The sequence below is a fragment of the Aulostomus chinensis genome, chromosome 24, assembly GCF_037954235.1.
Source record: "Aulostomus chinensis isolate RoL2024-O1b breed Wild chromosome 24, RoL_Achi_v1.0, whole genome shotgun sequence".
NCBI lineage: Eukaryota > Metazoa > Chordata > Actinopteri > Syngnathiformes > Aulostomidae > Aulostomus > Aulostomus chinensis.
In genome coordinates this window covers 14,441,197-14,460,933 of record NC_141343.1, presented here as the reverse complement: position 1 = coordinate 14,460,933, position 19,737 = coordinate 14,441,197, and the positions used below count along the sequence as shown (strand labels likewise).

General features: G+C 44.0%; 1 protein-coding gene across 3 annotated transcripts in view; it reads right to left on the bottom strand.

Moving 5' to 3' along the window:
• The window catches only part of htr2cl1 (5-hydroxytryptamine (serotonin) receptor 2C, G protein-coupled-like 1), a 125,688-nt gene extending 119,202 nt beyond the window's left edge, over positions 1–6,486 (bottom strand). For all 3 annotated transcript variants that reach the window (XM_086197362.1, XM_086197363.1, XM_086197370.1), the window contains exon 1: positions 5,995–6,486. The gene's annotated coding sequence lies outside the window, so the exon portion shown is untranslated. The remainder of the gene's footprint in view (positions 1–5,994) is intronic.
• Positions 6,487–19,737: the final 13,251 nt, after the last annotated feature.

Sequence of the window (19,737 nt, the reverse complement as noted above, 5' to 3'; positions counted from 1 at the left end):
ACGATTTGAAACTATTTGCCTGAGGTATGCTAACACTTCCCATCCACTCCACTTCAATGTGCTGCGCTAATTAGCAACCAGCTCCATCATGTAGCATAGAGGAGTGTATCTACCTTCTTGCCTGGCTCTAAGGAGGACAGCAAGCATGCGTCTTTTCCAAAACATTTGCTGTGTTCTTTTAACCTGCTGGAATTACACGTGCTAAATCACATGTATAAGTGTTATCCTGAGTTTCACGTGTACGTAAATAAAATAAATATAAATTCAGATTTTATTTTTTTTCCTGTTAGGGTCTCAAAAATGCCCACCTGGGTTGTGTAGAGGTAGACGCATTCCTCCATACCCTTGTCGATTGCGTTGATGTTATTCATGCAGTCCACTGGCAGCGCCAAGGACCGTAAATTTGGAGTAAATTGACCGCATCTCATACACACAAGCGCCTCAGGGTGTTTGTGCGCACACGCTGAGAGTGTACGACAAAGTGCGACACCATGACACGAGCATGTGCTGAAAGGTGCCCATATCTCTGACATGTTTGCATCAAAACACCAGGTTGGAAAAAGGGATTATAGTAGTTTGACCTTGTGATCTGTACTGCCACATTGACTCATAAACCATTCAGCTTTTATTATTGTCTCATTCACTTCTAAATCTCGCTCGAATTCTCTTTCACTTTCTGCTGCCTGATTTTAACACCCTTAATCAAAATGTGCGTTTGCCTGGGTCTCGGAAAGGTGTACAAAGACCCTCAAGGTCTCTGCGGTGACAAAATTCCCTCTGTGTACCGTAGGTACCAAGCTGAAGGTTTCCACAGCTTTGTAAGGACCTTTTCTTTTGCTAAATATTCATTTGGAACTTCTTCTGAATCAAGATGAAGGCAAAGAGGGGAAATAGAACTACAAATTGGTTCACTTGAGGATAAAGTTTTGACAAATAAGATTTTCTTTTTCTCCACGTGAAGCCTGTGGAAAATCTTCTGATTTCCTTTGATAGGAAAATGTTCAACTTCTTATCATCTTAAGCCGTGAATTGTATAAAATGTACAAAGGGCTTTGCAGGACAAAAGTAGGAAAACAAGGATGCTGAAGAGGTTGTGCAGAATTCTTAACAAGAAAGCAACCTTGGGAAGGAGAAACGTGGAAAAAACAAAACATCGGAGGAAACAAAGCTGCCAAGTTCTCGGAAAACAAAGTTACAAACAGAAAGCAAGAAAATAAATTCCTTGAACAGAAACACGGTTTGGAAATCTTGGCAGCCTGGCAAGATTTCTTTATAAAAGACTTTTTGAAAGGGTTTCTTCAGCTAGGAAATCTGTTCTCCAGAACCACAAGGAGGATCCTTTCAGTCCCAATAGTGAAGGTCTATTATAGGACTACCGTCCTTCCAAGAAGGTCAAAGTTCACCATCATCAACAGAACAACATCCCTGAGGGCTCCGGCAACGTCAACCCAACACAGTAAGACTTGAAACAGCAGCAGGTTTTAGAGAACAACGCCATGAAAGCACCTTTGGGTTGGAGGAAGCCTTGAAATGCGCATCAACAAATTCACTTCAGTGGTTTGACTGACGCGAGTCTGGGCCAGATCTGGGCCGTGTCTGGCTCTGACGTGGGCCACGTTTGGGGTCAAACAGTCCCTGTTATCAGGGTTGCTTTTCAAGAATTTCTCAAAAAATTGTAAAAAAAAAAAAATCGTTGTACACAAAAAAACTGTTTTGTACACAGCAACTCAGCTGCATTAAATAATAAAGATGTCCAAACTGGATAATGTGGTCTTTAGAGCCTCAACTCCAACATCAACCTTCCTTAGTCCTGCCTTGTTGCTCCCTGAGGGACAATAAATCAGAAAAAAAACCTTTCTGAGTTTTAAATTAACATCTGGAAGCTATAAATCTACGACAACCTGAAGTCTGATGGCTTCACGCGGCAGGAACGCCCATCTAGCGGTCACGACAACTCATCTTCACTTTACAAGTAACAGCTTTCCTTCCACGGCGCTGCGCGCATTTGTATCGTCCCCAAAAGTCTAAAAATAAAGACGCTCAAAGAACTTGTCCCCATGGCTCAGGGCCCTGGAATGTCTTCAATGCCATAAAAATGCAAAATTCTTATTTTTCAGGATGTTGATGCCTCTTTGAAAAACACGGTCTCCTTGGTGCTTTCACAGCCGTTAATATTTGAGGACTTGCGTGATCAAGATGCTCCATCAAGATATTATATCATCATATCATGTCATGATTTTCAATAACCTGAAGGACACAGTGACAGGTCGCGGAGAGCGCGACGGACTGACTTCAAATGCTGGAGACGGGATTGAAATGACTTCACGCTGTTGGATTCCAGTTATTGCGCTGGCAGCAGCTGGGAATCCCAGTTTAACACACACGCACGCACGCACACACGCACACAAAAACCATTACAAGAATCCGACTCTGTATTTATCTCTGTTTCTCGTTTGGAGTGAGAACTCCTACAAAGCTGCAGCAGCCGCCGCTACGGAGGGATTGATTTGCAATAGATGAGGTTTGTCTACTGTCAACTGAGGACCAGAGGTTAAAGCCGTGATCCGTGATCAGCGCGTCGTCGTCGTCGTCCCCCGCCACAGGTCACAGGTGGCAGCTGCTGCTGTTGTTGTTTCACATGACTGGATGTCACTTCCATCTTGTGAGGCAATTCAGCTAAATGAAATTCTCTTCCGCCGAGTGACTGAATCAGGCAATGCAATCATGAATGATGTCAAACCCGCCTGCAGGGCTGTACTTCTGGTACTACAGTTCTCATGTTGAGCCGGCTTTAACTATTCAAAGCTGCTGCAGTTGATATTTTAATACATTTATATTTAGGTTCGGATCATTTTGACTTCAGAAACACCTCTCGAGATAATTAGCAGGGACAAACCACACCAGTGTGAAAAAACTAAGGACTTGACGTTGTCTTTGATCTTGATGAGAGATCAAAGCAGCCAGTTCTTTTTTTCTTTTGCAGGTCTGCTGCCATCAGTATTTTATCCACCAAGAAGGTTGCGCAGGTTGTGGCATGCAAAAACTGTGAGGCTGGTTTTCACTAAACTTGTTATGGCCACATCTACATACAGTGGCTCTATACACATAGATATGAATTGTAATGTAAATGTCATTGTTTGTCAGAAGGATGACAACAAAACGAGCCAGGTGATCTTCACCAAAGTAGTTGGAGGGGTGTGGAATGATCTACAGAAAACCCTTTTTGATTTTGGGGCAGATTGGTTGTAGCGCCACCTGGTGGCAAAAGGAAATGACTTGTTTTTTAACTTGACCATATCCATCTCAAATTTGGTCAGAAACACCATGAGAACCAGGCGGGTTCTCATTTAATGCCGTTACCGTGGCAACATGGTTCTTTTTTATATTTATTTGGCCACAGAAGGGGAAACTGTTGAAACTTGATTCCTCTTATTCCAACTTCCACACATTTCTTGACAGTCCTGCCCCGAAGACATGGACTCACTTGAGTTTAAGTCAGGGTGCCATCTAGTGGTTACGGGAAGCAAACCCGATACTTGAGTTCAACTTGGTTCTCATAACTGAAGACTTGATTTCAACAAGGCTAACTGCAGGTGCTGTGTCGTAGCCAACTGGACTTTCTCAGTTTCCCTCAACAAGTTTCGCCTCTAATCCAAGGAACTTCTTCAGTCTGGAACTGAAGACAGAACAGCACTCAAGAGACGCCAGGACCTGGACGACCGGTCGTCGCTTTTTTTTCTTGATATTGACTTTTATGTTTGAAACAAATGAGAAATAAAATTCGTGACAAGACAAGGTACAGCAAGGTGTCCTTTGGGCTCAACTTTGTGCGGTAAAACAAAAGCTATCATGTTGAATTGAAGCTACATGCGTATTTTTTTGTTATATTATTAATTTTAAGGACAGTCCAGGGACTGAGATCCTCAGCATTTCCTACAGTTTGATTCGGGACTTGATTCCTGGCAGCCTCTGAATCCGACCCAGAATCATCCCACCAGTGAGGGACGAGCTCGGTATTTGTAGTCCAAAAACAGAACCAGAGGGACAGCAACAACTGGCCACATGGAGGTTATGAGATGCTAGGCCCAAGTCTGACACCGATCTCTCTGACTGATACGTAGGAAGAGAACAGAAACGAACATTCTTTGCGCGGAAAAAAAGACCCACAAAATGGGCACCCCTGGGTTGAATCTATAAGCATGTCTGCAATGATGTATGCACTCCCATACCTCCCCCACCGGCCCACCTCACAATCACATCTCCTTTCATCCCCTGAATTACTGGGCTTCCCTCAAAATCTATTTCCCTGCAGGATCCCAGTACTTCCATCTGATGCGCTGCAGTTATTATTATTCTCTTCTGGGCAGCCGAACACAGCGAGCCTTCCCTACAGATCGTTCTTTCATTTACGGGTAGAGAGAAAAACAGTTGGCGGAAATATGTCGAGTGTACTGATGCAGTCTGATGGTGAAGCAAATGAAAGGTGGGATGGATAGACCCGGACTTTTCAAAGGGGCATCCTTAGGCCAAACAGAGTCCATGTATGTGTGATGCATGCGCACGCGTGTGTGTGTGTGTGTGTGTGTGTGCGTGTGTTAGAAGTCCCATCCAACATCCTCAGTCCTCCGGGCCACAGAGTTTTCCATTTGTCTGAAAACAAACAGCCGTTATGATACATTTCAAGCCTTTAGCCTGCATTTGTCTTTCCCCGCAACAGTGCAAGCAACGCAAGCGTGTAAAGTGAAACCAACACACACTTCAGGCATGATGGAAGCGAGGCCACGTGATCGAGCGCCATACCATACCTCTCCCTTCAGACTTAGAGATAAGTGTTGACTGCTTGCAGGAACTGAGCATTAGCAGGTTTTTTTCAGTCATTGTGATTCCCTTTTATTGAGGGATGTTGTTGGACGTGTAGCAGTGAAGGCAATTAAGAACGTTTCATCTTCAGGAACCGGGAGCCAACAAAAAGGAGGCCAAAAAAAAAAATGCAAAAAATGAGATGCGAGCACAAGCCAGTCCACCTGGATCCATCTGGTACCCTTCTCCATTTTCATACCCTTAAAAGACCGTTGAATTTATTTGGACTGAGAGAGGAAGATGGAGGAGGAAAGACGGACTGACTAACTGAGACAGACAAAGGCAGAGAGACTCGGCGTGTGATAAACGACAAGGCGTATCATGAATTCTAAACGAGGCTTCAGAACACTGACTTTGAGTCCCACAACAGTTGTCTTAAACTCCCCCCTGGAGGACCAATCTTTCTACCACAACACCTCCAACATGACATACTTCCCAAAATCCCATCGGATGGACCAACCAGCCTGCAGCTACTAAATATATTCCCCCTCAAGGTGCATTCATGGACCTCTTAGAGCTCCGATGAATGAATTCTCTCACAGATTATGTTGTTGAAAGGTGGAAAGGGGGGGGGGGGGCCAAAAATGTCCCGCTATGCGCTCTAATCCTCCCCAGAGACAGATGGATTAACAGGACCTTCATTGAATGAACACAGAAGGACGGGAGCAGCCACACCCTCCGAGGACCTCACCGCCTCCACCGAGTCTTACATCATTTGGTCGAATATTTAACCGGCGGTTATTCGACAGCAGGACCATTCGATCCCGGACTCTCTTGCTCGTCAGATTCCGGTCCAGAAACAATTAAGAAACTCACTTAGTGAAGCCAGTTTAACAGGATGGAATCAAAACTCTGCGATTAATCACTTATTTCATTCACAGAAAAGACAACTGATTAAAAAAAAAGAACTCCACATGTCGTCACTCCACTGACTATCATGGTGTGCAGTTTCTTTCCTCGAAGTTCAACTGAACCAAACGCTGCTGCAGTTGTTGCTCACACAATTACATACATATATACAGAGATAGATAGATAGATAGAAAGACAGACAGACAGACAGACAACTCCAAAACCACAAGAGCGCGCAAAATAACCTGCGTTCTCTTCCATTTTACATCGTGAAAACTCCCTCACCGTTACAGACATCCCATGTTTCCCCTGCGTCCTCGCAGCTTCTTCTTCTTCTCCTTCTTCTTCTTCTTTTATTGCAACATCCTCTCTGTCACTCAGCGGTGGCTACCATTCCTCCATGTCCTCCCCTCGGCGCCAGGAATGAGCTCCTCTCCCTCAAAGTTGATGCCACCAAAGAAAGATGAGTGTCCTTTATGAGTGCGTGCGTGCGTGTGCGTGTGCGTGTGCGTGCGTGAGTGTGTGTTCGCTCCCGTAGAATGTCCAGCAGCAGAGGACAAGAAGCAGGATACACCGAGACGCGTCCTGCACCAAACACGAGAGTTCCAGGCAACACAAACACTCGGTGTGTGTGTTTGTGTGTGAAATTTGACCGAATATTAAAATGGCCGCATCTCTTCTTTCTTTCTTTCTTTCTTTCTATTCTTTTATTTACAAAAATCTTTATTTGACTAAAAGTTTTAGATGAGAGCGAAGAGGATGAGCAGGATACGGCTAGAGGACTTTTACTGACTGGCGCTGGGAGAGAGGGAGAGGATGGTGGAGAGAGAGAGAGACAGAGAGAGAGAGGGAGGGAGGGGGGAGGGAGAGGGACTGCAGGCTCCGACTCGCTTCAGCGAACACGAGTTGACTCCTGGTCCCTCACATTGTGATACCTCTACTCGGAATTAAAACAAGCTCTTGCAAATTCAGATTTATGCGGCGCAGCAGTGGCGTTGGAATGCCAGCAGCCAGCAGAGTAAAGGACAGTGACGCCTCTGAGCCTCCGCGCTGCCGGTGAACGTCTTTAACTGCCGCCGAGGCTCTGGTCTTCATTTATTATTATAAAATGACTTGTTTTTAAAAGGAACACTGCAATATTGAGAGGGAATATGCTTCTTTTCCATCCTTTCACGAACCAGACAAGAGGAAAGATATCCTTCCCTCCTCTGTTAATGACTGATGCTAGTTAGCTTCGCATAATGAATGGTAATGGATGGGAAGTGTTAGCATACACCTGTCAAAACTCATAAAATACACTTTTTACTCTAAAATAGTACCTGCCTGCGTTATAACAGCTAAATGTAACATTTTAAAATGATGGCAGTGTACCAGGGAGCCGACACCCATGCTACTTAGCTTAGCGCAATGAATGGGAGTTAATGGGAAGTGTTAGCATATTTTAGTCAAAAGTCATCAAATACACTGTTCTCTAGGTTGCATTATTAGTAGACAGACAGATTACTTTATTAATCCCTTTTGGACGTTCCGCCAGGGAAATTGCAATCTCCTAAACATTCACAGCACTGTTACCATAAAGGTAAGAAGAATAGACATAAATAAAACTGTTTAGAAAAATAGAAAAGAGAAGTAAACAAAGAATATATATATATATATATATACATATATATATATGTGCATATACACACACACGTGCGTGTGTACCTGAATGTGATTTTGTATATGTGCATAGCAACAGTAATAATAATAATTATTATTTTTATAACAATAATAATGATAATATAATACTAATATAATATAACAATAGTAATAATAATAGCAGTAATAACAATAATGATGATGATATAATATAATAATAATAGTAGCAGCAGTATTTACAACAACAACAACAACAATAATAATAATAATAATAATAATAATAATAATAATAATATACATTCTCTTATATTGCATGCGTGTCCGGTTGTTATCGGAGCAGGTTATTGGTGCTCAGCGCTCTCCTACAGTCCGTCTGTTGGCCCTCCCCCCCTCCAGTGAGGAGTTTAACAGTTTAATGGCTCGGGGGATGAAAGAGTTCTTCAGTCTGTTGGTCCTGCACTTGGGGAGGAGCAGCCTCTGGCTGAACAGGCTTCTCTGGCTGGTGGTGACAGTGTGCAGAGGGTGGCTGACATTGTCCAGGATGTCCAGCAGTTTGTCCAGAGTTCTCCTCTCTGCTACTGTTGCCAGAGGGTCCAACTTCATCCCAACCACTGAGCTGGCCCTCTGATCAGCTTCTCCAGCCTGGAGAGGTCTGCCTTCGTCACACTCCCCCCCCCCCCCCCCCCCCAAGCACACCACAGCGTAGGACAGGACGCTGAAGACCACAGACTGATAGAATATCCACAGGAGCCTCCTGCAGATGTTGAAGGCTCTCAGCCTCCTCAGGAAGTACTGTCTGGGTCTGTCCCTCCCAAAGTCAATGACCAGCTCCTTAGTTTTGGAGGTGTTGAGCTGCAGGCTGTTGTTGTGGCACCAGGCAACAAAGTTCCTCACCAGGCACCTGTACTCCTCCTCTTCATTGTCCCTGATACACCCCACGATGGCTGTGTCATCAGCAAACTGCTGGATGTGACACAGTTCAGAGTTGTAACAGAAGTCCGCGGTGTACAGGGTGAAGAGGATAGGGGACAGTCCAGTCCCCTGTGGAGCACTGATGCTGCTGACCACAGTGTCAGACGTGATGTCCTTCAGCCTGACGAACTGTGGCCTGTCGGTGAGGTCACTGGAGATCCAAGCAATCAGGCCGGGGTCCACTCGCATTTGTAGAACTGCATTTGATGAAATGACAGTTTGAATGATAACAAGCATCTGTGAGTGGATTAGGGAGTTGACACCCGTGTTTGTTAGCTTAGCACCGTCATGGTGGGTGGAAAGTTTTATCATAGCTCAGTCAAATGCCATCAAGTACACTTTCTACAAAATAGTATTCACCTCTGTTACTAGAATGCCATTTGTGTGCCCAGTTCATATCGAAAAACTATGTAAAATGTTGACGATCTTCTGTGCTGCATTAATTCTATGCTATTATTAAAAAAACTATTTACCTGCATTATTGGAATTATAGTTCTGTTAGTTTGCTTTTAGAATAACAACTTAAAACAATGACATTCCTCTGCAGGTTTATTAGGCAGTCGAGACCAATGCTAGATAGCTTAGCATAATGAATGGTGGTCTATGGGAAGTGTTAGCATACCTCATTCAAGAAAATCATGAAATACACTTTTCCTCAAAACAGTACTTGCCTGCATTATTAGAACTACAGTTTCGTACAACATTCATTTTGGACTAACTATTCAAAATGACAAGGGGGGGGGGTATAAACCCATGCTAGTTAGCTTAGCACAATGAATGGGAGTGGATGGGAAGTGTTAGCATACAAAACAGTTCTTACTTGCGGAAACATAACTGCCGCTATGTTGAAGTGAAAAATCTACGATCAGGAGATATTTAATGTTCATAAAACAACAAACAAAACCAGCCAAGGAAATACAGCTTTAAAAACAAATCACGAGCGCAGGAGATATCAGGTCTTCTTCTGAGAGGTGAGCGGCCCGCGTCTCTGGAGACAGAGGAGTCGCGCCAGGGTTTGCTCCAAAAAGTGTGTATAAATAATTAGTGTTTACTACATATCAGAACCTCAGAATCAGGTGTAAAGTCCGCGATCCCAAAAAGAAGAAATCAAAAAACATGGACAGTAAATTTTAATGTTTCCTCAAAAAAGACGACAAGCATGCGCACACACTTGAAGGATGAACTGTAACACTGGAGAACCGGAATATCCTCCCGTCAATTCATCAGTGATAGCTTAAAATGATTATCCTTAAGCAAATTTAAAAATGAGTTCCTCTATTTACAGAGTACACACACACACGCACACACACACACATACACACACGCACGCGCACACACACACGGTGACGTGAATTGCTCCTCACCAGGATTGGACGCACACCAACACTGGCATCGATCGGGTGACGCTCCACTGATGTGTGATTCCAGTAAAAGCTGTAAACCATCTGAAGAACTTTTTTTTTTCATCAGTTTTTGCCAGAATACATAAATTCAGGGATTTCCAGAACGATGAAGCTCTTGTAATCACTGATGTGTTTGCCAACTCTGCCCGATATTTCTTCTCTCCTTTGAAAACGAATTACAATTTGCCATCATAGCATTGGAGCAGCAACAGCAAAAAACAAGCTAGCGAGCTACGAGTTGGCTAACAGGCTACCTCTGTACTGTTTGGGCAACTTTAGCTCCCGGGCTAATTAGGTGGTGTTTTTAAACATCTGCATGTACTTCCCACAGGCCTCGTTCCTATATTGTGCAAAATTTTGGATGAATCTGGATGAAAATGTGGAGTTAGCAGGTACGAGCAGGAGACTTACCGCAACCCTACGTACCCACTCAAAAAGTTAGTGTTTGTCCTTGATTACGTGTCTTAAGTCTGGTTGGTGTCTCCCAGCGTATCTTTAGTCGTAACCACACACATGCACGCACAATGGCAAAATGTCAACATCTTACTGGAAAGGAAAACCTCTCAGGCGGCACAAGAGTTGCTTGAATTCTTTCCGATGGCACGTCAAAGCCTGGCTGTATAATTTGTTACACGTCACGTGTTTCATGTGGGACGAAGATAAGCTTCCATGTCTCCTGTCACATACTCTACTATCCGCTTTTTTTCAGCCAAAGCCTTTGGATGTGGCTGTGCATACTGCATATTAATGTGTTAAATATAAAGGACATGAAATATTATGTCACCGTGAATTTGATCCAAGTGGTGGTTTATGTCCTGACTGCTCGTTGAGTTAGTGGCATCTACCTGCTGCTGTCGCTGCTGAGAGCTGCCGGGCCGTTACATGCCCTGTGGGGGTGAGACGTCAGGGTTCCGTCAGCTCCACTGTCTCTCCACTTCAGCGGTATACAGTCAGCGTGGTCGTGGTGTCACAGGAGCCCAGTGCAGAGAAGCCTCGCAGGACCTTGCTCGGTAGCCCGAGTAAATCAGCTCATGGTTGCGGATGAGGAGAAAGCATCAGAGTCGGAGGCTGAGAAACGCCCGGGGCATTCGCAGAGGGTGGGAGGTGTTCAGCCGAGCTGAATAGGCTTCAGACATGGTATGCTAGGTTTCACAAAGCTGGACGCCAGACTGAAGAGGAACACAGAGCAAGGTTGTTTAGTTACTGATCAAAACCAGCTCAAGGACAACGGTGTAAGAGTCATATTGTGCCGTGTTCTCTGATATCTCTCTCATCTATAACAGTTGACCACGACCGTGAACAAAGCCATGAAAAGACCAACTGAACAAAAAAAATGATTAGTTACAGGATATCAACGCTAATAAGATAATGAGAAAGAAGTATGTCAGTGCACTGTTTTAGAGGCTCAAAGAGACGACAGGTTTTGGAGCTTCTGAAACAGTGTGCGCATGTCCACACAGTGACGATAGCAAGAAAGCTTGAGCAAACTTGTAATTGTTGGAAAATGGTGAGAACAAAGGTGTATTCATATATGTTTATTTATATAGGGCAAGAGGTTATGAGGCAGGTTAGGATGGTGGATGAGTCCAAACACAAGACTTTGCAGTGTAGCTGCTCTAGACCGAGTCCATACGTTGAGTTTTGCCCGCTCAGCCGTGTCCTGCTGCCTGCTCTCAGTGGAGTGGAGCGCTGGGCGGCTGCTCGGGAAACGCCTGAGCTCCATCATGGCCGTTGGGGTGGAAGCATGTTTAGAATAGCCATGATCAGCTGTGGCTGCTAAGGGTGGTGGGGGTGGAGCCTATCCCAGCAGCCTTCACCCTGGACAGGTCACCAGTCCATCACAGGGCCAACACATAGAGACAGACAACCATTGGCTCTCCCAGCCACACCTACGGTCAATTTAGAGTCTGGATTAACCTGGTCCACTCTTGATGTCTTTGGACTGTGGAGGAAGCTGGAGTACCAGAGAGAACCCAGCAGGAACAGGGAGAACATGGAGACTCACCCAGAAAGACCCCGTGCTCCAGCCGGGGCTCCACCCGGAACCTGCAATGCAGTCGTATCTTGAAAATTATGAGTGAAGCTTGATACATGGTGCATGATATGGATGCTGTGAATTCAACAAGCAAAAGCCACGTAAGCAAAGTAAATGCATATATGTTTTCTTACTGGTCGCTATTTTTGTTCTATTTGGTCATCATGACTGCAGCCAGTAGATGGCGCCTGTCACACCACTAGAGGCATATCATACACAATTAAAAAATGTTTTAACATTTCAGTACTGCCAAAATATTTTGTGATTTAATATCCAGTAACAGCAATGGTAGCTCCTGCTATGTCTGTAAACGAAAGCTACATAGCTAAAGGCTAAAATCACAACTTTCAACAAAAACGTTTCACTTCTCAACCCAGTATGAGACTGCATTTTCTTTAGCTTTGTATTTTCCTTATCACTGAGCTTCGGGCAAACACTGTTTAACCGTAAAATCTCTTCATATTCATGTTTCCCCATTAAAGTAAACATTTGACACAAAAGCAGCTCCACCCTACAAAAAGTTAGCATATTGCCAAGATAAACAAAAAATTAATCTCAATGTCCCCAGGGTACAAGACTCAATGAAGTAGTCAGAGTACTTGATACAAATAAGTGACAGGATATTTTGGTCAAAGTATTTTGGACATCTGCATCCTATCTGCACCAATAATCTGTCCTAATAATCAAAGTATATGAATATACGAGAACTTGGGAACCAGTTTCTTGGTGACCCGTGCCTTACCTTCCTCCAGTTGATTAAGTACATCTAAATCAGCTGTGTGACCTCGTGCCTTGTATAATTTAGACGTCCCTGTGAACCCTGGAAATGTGCGACACTTAAAACCCAGCAGTACAACCAGTCAGAGTTTTATTTTTGGAGTAAAGCTCTGAAATACTAGCGAAAAGCAAGATGAACCACCAACCCGAACAGCTAATGCTGATTGACAGCTCTCACGATCTTAAAGATGTTTTATATGACGGTGGCCAACCAACAGACAATATTTTAAAAACTGCAAAGAAAATTACACTTTAATGAGGTCTAATCAATATTTACTGGCACTATTTATTATACATTTGACACAATGTGATGACCATGCTCATTGAATTTTTTTGTAGCATGAATTTATTACTTCCTCTTGTCAAATTATGTGTGGCAACGTGGACGTCACGACCAATAATCCAAGGTGGCACGTGGGAGTTTTGCGTTCCTAGAGTACCCCACTGGATTCAGACTGTGTTTGAAGGCCACGAAACTGAAGTATTCTGAGAATATGCACCTCCGTTATGCGTTTTTTTGTTACTTTTATTAGATCATACCCAACAAAACTGGATAATTTGGAGCTGTTCCCTCTTTCCTAGCGTAAGCGGGATTTGACCAGCCTATAGAATATCTAAAAAAAAAAAAAAAAAACAGACCAAAGGATGATGATGAAATTCAGGGGAAAGAAAGGTAATATTTCAAGGAACAAGTGGTTCGCTTGTGGAGATGATGCCCACCAAACTGGCGATTCTGGACCCTGAGGACTGTTCAAAACTAATGGGGAGACACTGCCATCGCCTTGGTGGAGGCAACAAAGACCCCTGGTGTACTTATTTTAACCTGATGCACGATCTTTCTGAAAACCTTAACGTCACCTCGCAAATCATATTTTATAACGCGTTTAGAGCCCTCCTGAGAATAACTTATTGGATTTTCAAGCCAAGAAGAACTTCTTTATATTATTCAGTGTGTTGGAAATATTGTTACCTTTGCCCAGCTCATCCAAAATGGTTTTGCTGGCGAAGTGGACTTCCATCTTCGCTCCTTGCATTGTCACAGCAGCAGCAGCAGCAGCAGCAGCAGCAGCAGCAGCAGAGACGCAGGTTTTCCCTGCAGGAACAGAGCAGCTCGGCTTGTTGCATCAAAATTAAAGTAGAAAAGAGGTCACACTTGAATGAAGCCAGTCAAAGATTAGAACGACGCTACCCGGATAATGTTTCACACCCCTGCTGCGCCCCATTTTCCTAAAAGCAATATCTCGTGAATGCCTTGATGGGATTTCTTCAGATTTGGCACAAATGTCCTCTGGGACTCGCGGATGAAATTAAAAGATTTTGATGGTACAGACACGATCATCTCACACCTACGCAACGCCTGCCCCATCATCTGCAATGTGACTGCTTTGGGGAGCAAATATGTTTGGGGAACCTCTTCAAATTTGCCATCAAAGATGCACTGAAAGATTTGGGTTGTCAAAGGTCAAGGTCAAAAATCACCTCATCCATCCATCCATTTTCTCCCGCTTATCCTGTTAAGGGTCGCGGGGAGGCTCCAACGTCATTAGGGAATTTCTTGAAGGTTGGCACATACATGTCAGGGATTCCTTGATGGTATCGCTTCAAATTTGGCACAAATATCCGGTTTTAGTGGTTAAAGGTCAAGGTTCATGTCACCTCACGTGAGAGTGATACCTCTGGAGCACCTTGACCAACGCTTATCAAATTTGGCACCAACATCCACTGGGTTGAAAGGATGAACTGAAATGGTTTTAGTGGTCGAAGGTCAAGCTCACTCTGACAGGCGCACTTGGCAGCGGCACACAATCACAATGCAGCATTTCTGGCTTTTAAGTTTTCGGGGAGATCGAAGGTTTGAAGGTTCTGGACGAACTTGTCGCAGTACAGTTTTCCATCCTTTAATCTGTTGATTTAATTACAGATCCAGTTCAGATCGCAGGCAGTGCAACAACTTTAGAGATTGTTTGTCAGTCCGTTTTAAGTCTCCCATTTGCTATTTCCTCTGTGGTTCATAAGGAGAGTGGGCAGGAAGCAGAACCCCCACTCTTCCACGATTAGGCGCTCATCTGCCATGGGAAAGAGGGACAAGATTGATGGAGACACGGAGGTATGACTTGGCCAGCTGTGACTCATATCAGAGCCCGTAGAGTCCAAACACAAAGCCTGCCTCCTCATAAATTAGACCATCTACTGGGATCACACCATGTGGTCCATTTCAGAGCCTGATTTGACCAAAGCTTCATCATCCAGTCTGTCTCATTTCTTGGTCTTACACAACTCACTAAGGCACTGTTTTCTCTCAGATCCATTACAGCATCACTTGAAGCTTTTCTCTTGATGTATTTTCTTCCATAAATCTCCATAATTATATTTATATCCCCGCATCAGCACACTAAAGCAGCACTAGAGATCTATAAGCGCATTACTGAATATTGGCTTTGCTTTGTTTTGCTGTTTCTTTTGTCGTACACAGAGGAATGACATATCTGCTCAATCGCCCCCACAGCCACTTCACACACATGCTATTAATAAGGAGTTCCTTTTGACTGATAAGTTTAGTCTCACCTCCTGTTCCCCGTATCCAGATGGTTTTTTTATACTCCTTTAAAGTATGAGAATGTCCTTTTCTAAAGCAGGAGATGAACCACGTGTCCCGTGACGGTACAGCGTGAGAACATCATCCCAAATGGCTCATTTTTGTTGAGGCGGGGGTGGGAGGGGTGGGGTTAACGGCTCTTCTTTTAAAGATATCTGATGCAACATCATTTGGTGACACTGCAATTCACTTCAGGCAATAATGATTTGACGTCTCTATGAGTGCTAACAAGGATTTCAGATGTTGGTTTGTCAAATGTGGACAAGTTTTGTTTTTTTTTTTATTCCCCTTACCTGCAAAAACTGTAGGCCAGAGGCACTTTGTTTTTGGTAGACCCGTCCCTCCGTCCTGTTCTCGTTAACGTGTTATCTCAGGAGTTCTTCGGTTACACTCGGGTTCAAGGGTTAACTGAAACAAATTTGGTGGTCGAGGTCTTTTTTATTGTCCAATATCAATGAAATAATTCAGTAATTCCTTCAAATTTGGTGCGAAGTCTCACTGGGACATAAAGACTGGAAATGTATGACAAGATTTCTGATGGTCACCGTCCCCTCACGTGAGCGCCTCGAGGATATTTCATCAAATTTCACACAAACGGCCACTTAGTGTTGGGCAGGTCATTTCCATTTCCAGATTTATTTGCAGTAAAAGGAAACCACTTGTAGTATTTCAATTATGAGCAACCAGAAATCCACAAAGCCATCAGAAGTTTACATTCTGGGAAAAAAAACAGTCCTAACTTCACAAAACTGGTGAGAGCAAATGCCTATTTGAGTCAAATTGTCCTCGATGACTCTTTGGAGCGCTGCAGTGCTGCTGCTCCGCTGAGCCTCTGAAAAAAGGCCTTTGAAGAATGTTGCACACTGCAAGAGCCAACTTGTTTCTCATCCAAAAAAAAAAAAAGAGTTCTGCAAACTCGTGTAAAGTTTGGCTGCATCGAACACGAACTCACTGGCAGCTTTATCTGCTGTGAGGTGATCCATCACAGCAGCTCCGCCTTTCTGATAATAAGGTCCCGCGTCTATCGAGACCGTTGAACTATTTTTTGTCGAGGTGTTTCTACTGTTTCGGCTGCACAATTTGCATACAAAATTTGATCAAACTGCAGACTGGATACTGAACATGTGTTTTTACAGCTCAGTTGAAGTGGCCAACGTGAACAAAGTGGCTGATTGTGAAAATTAGGCCAACAATTTCACACTTCCATGTCCTTTTATGCCAAACTCCAACCTTTTTTGATCAGACCACAGTCCGGACTCCTGCAGGCCCGTGCTGTCGGACCAGCCGAGCACTTTGGCCACAGTCAGGTTTGCTACAGCTGAGACGGCTATCTGTCTTCACATGCGGATGAAAAAACATTGTGGGTTGAAGACAGCGGCCGCAGCTCCAGAGAAAAGGGAAGGATCCTCTTACAAGATGGATAACCCCGGTACTAACATGGCGCATGGCTCAGGTGCACAGGAGATGAGGTAGCTCAGGTCAGTAGAAGCGTGCCACTGCAAGCTGCTCCATCATGCATCACTGACTTAATCTAAAAAAAAATTGAAACTCCCAACGCCGATGTTTGTCAGAACACAAGCTCAGATCATCAATCATCGCCTGTGACGCCACGCGGCAGGTTCAGTTCAGGGAGCCACAGTTACTGAAGGATAAGGAGGCATCAGTGAACATTCGTACAAATACAGAAGTGTATTCAGCACACCATGATAGTACTAATACACTGTGACTTTTTTTTGGAGGCATTTGCACTGCTGTTGAGCTGTACTGGCTCATCCTGTAAAGGTGTTCTTACTATTTTTTCCATCCGGTTGATGAGAATTAACGCTGAGAGTATATCAAAGTACTCCTGTTATGAAATACTTGCAATACATTCACTAGTTGTAGCAGCTGCACAAGCTGATTGGGCTTGACTTGCTGAGATAGCTTGTACACAACCCATTACCTGGAAGGCAATAAGCAGGAAGGGGAGGGCAGGCTATCAAATCCCCTCCAAAACACACCGTAAAGTAGAAATGATGGTTCTGGGTTGACAACCCAAACGTGTTTGGAACATCTGCACCACAGGGGCCTCGATGACAATGAAAAGTCCTCATCCCTATAAATCCCTTCATGACTTTGCCCTCCTGGCTGACCCCCTCTACCTGTACAAGACTCTTTGAGCTAAAGAGAATATGATGACGCACCAAAGTCTTAAGACTCAAATATAAGCAACCTCCGTTCTGCATCGGTTGCTTGGGTTTCTTGTCAATATTCCATTGCCTCTCCAGTCAGAGGAGATGGCGACCCCCTCAGATCCCAGGTCTGACCTTCCGACAGGACATCACATCACGATACCCTTGTTTGTAACAGCCAAACACAACCTGCTCTTGGGATCGTCAAGTTTCTTTGACCTTCTCCTCCGACCAACTTACCCACCAGATAAACAGAGACGTGCGACTGCTATTGACTTCCATCTGTTCGCAGCATGTATGGGGGGGACCTTTCCATAAATATGAACTCTAAAGAGGTGCTGTTATCCAAAAGATTTAAGTTGCAAATATAAATGGGCAACAAAAAGATAAGAAAAAGGTGGAAACAATAGAATCCTGCTTAGGACTTTGTTTTCCTCATGAACAGTCATAATAGGCATGAAGTTGTCCCTGTATATGGAACATACGTTCGGATATACAGCCTAAATTTTCAGATGAAAACCGTATTTGGGCATGTTCCTGTCAAACCACTTAAGGAATTTAAAAACCACTGCATTCATGCAATGCAGCAAAAGATTATACACGTTCTAAAATGTGATATTAACAGATCGGAATGCCTTACAGGCAGAAGCAGTCTGTTAAGGTGTCTGAGGGATGAGCATCCCAAGGAATTGAAAAGATGAGTAAAGGGAAACCATTGCAATAGCTGTTCTGTGGCTCTCATGGGAGGGGGTTGGGCTGGAGACGAGCATCACCCCCCCCCCACACACACACATACACACACAAACCCCACCCCTATCCAACTGTCACTGCACCATCTATTGCTTCAGCCAGTGTGGCTCAAGGGTACGAATCATTCATTTTTATGAGATAGAAGCGAGACACTTAGGAGGGAGTCTATAACCGCTGAAACATGGATTGATTCTGTTGGGGCTCAATATCTTTGTTCAGTGTGTTCTACAAGTTTATTAAATGAATTAAACTGTATTCCAAAAACGATACAGGCATTTTTTTTCTAAAGAAGCTGCAATCCATACAGGGAGGAGATTATGGCTGTGCGAGATAGCGGCAACAGAGCCAACATCAGCATGTACGGATGCTAACGCTAGCAATCCTTAACATGCTGATACAATGATTGTTAGCGTGCGTACCACTGAGGCCAATAGGAGAAGTCATTAGCCTTGCAGGAATTTGGTCATAAACCAAAGTACTGGACAGATTAAACCAGAGCAGAGGAGTCAGAGTATCACCAAGGATATTAAAATTCACCATCCTGCTCTGACTTGTAGAGATGTTTCACTGCATTAAAGAGGATTTGTCGCCGGGGCAAAGTTCCCACTGGACCGAATTTAATTGTAGCCCTACCCAATAGTTACTGAGAGAACGAAGTCAGAATCAAAGAGGAGGACAAAGGTCAGTAGTTCCTCTGAGGAACGTGAAGGCCTGGACCAAATCTCCCTGCCATTTGCAGAGATTGTGTCGGAGACTTTTGGGATTGTTGCGTACTTTTTGAGAACAAACCGAATGTCAGTTGATGTCCCGTTTCTAGAACATACAACAGTAGATGAATGGAATAATGGCAGGATCCAAGATATAAAGGTTATGGATACCTGAAAACAGTGCCATCTTTTTCCTGTAAGGCGAATTCAAAAGTAGCCTGACGAAACAAGAAGGACTGCTAAGTAAATTAAAAAAGTGCAAGCTTCTTTTTTCTGTATTTTCTAGACTTATTTGGACGTTCCTACCGCCGTACCGAGCTGCCACATATCCAGACTCCTCTTCCTCTCAGACCAAAGATCTCTTTATTTGCAAGAATTGTCTTTCTTTTTTGGGAATCAAACTTTGTCAGGAAAGTGTTTCTGCTCCTGTGTCATCTCAGACAGTGCGTAACCTATCCTATTAACCGTCTCAGCAGCACTCATACCCCCCCCCTGAGCTCCGTCTATTGAAGAGATGCAGAAAGGGCGTGACTCAGCCGAAGCACAGAAGCAACACGGGGAAGTCAAGAAAGTGTCTGAAGTGACTGACCTTGATAAGAGAAGAAAACCACCGACACTTCATTCTACTCCTCTACATTATACAGGTGAATGCGCTCTATACTCATGAATAAGTGACAGATGCCCTCTAGCGGTCAGGGTAATTATGACCACGTGAAAGTTGCACGGAAAGAAAAACCGTATACGGAGGTGGAGGAAGCAGAGGCTGGATGATAGAGAGGAGGCAGCTGAGCGTGATTAGCAATGGCCGTATTGAAATAAAGAGGTTTACCGTGTAGGATTTCCTTCCTCTGATCAGTGTCAGCTTTCTCATCCTGTTGAACTAATCGCTCGCTGATTTGCACCCAGTGGATACAATTAACCAGCTGGGGTGATTAAATAAAGCTTATGAAAAAATGTGTTTACCCTAATTGATTCTAAT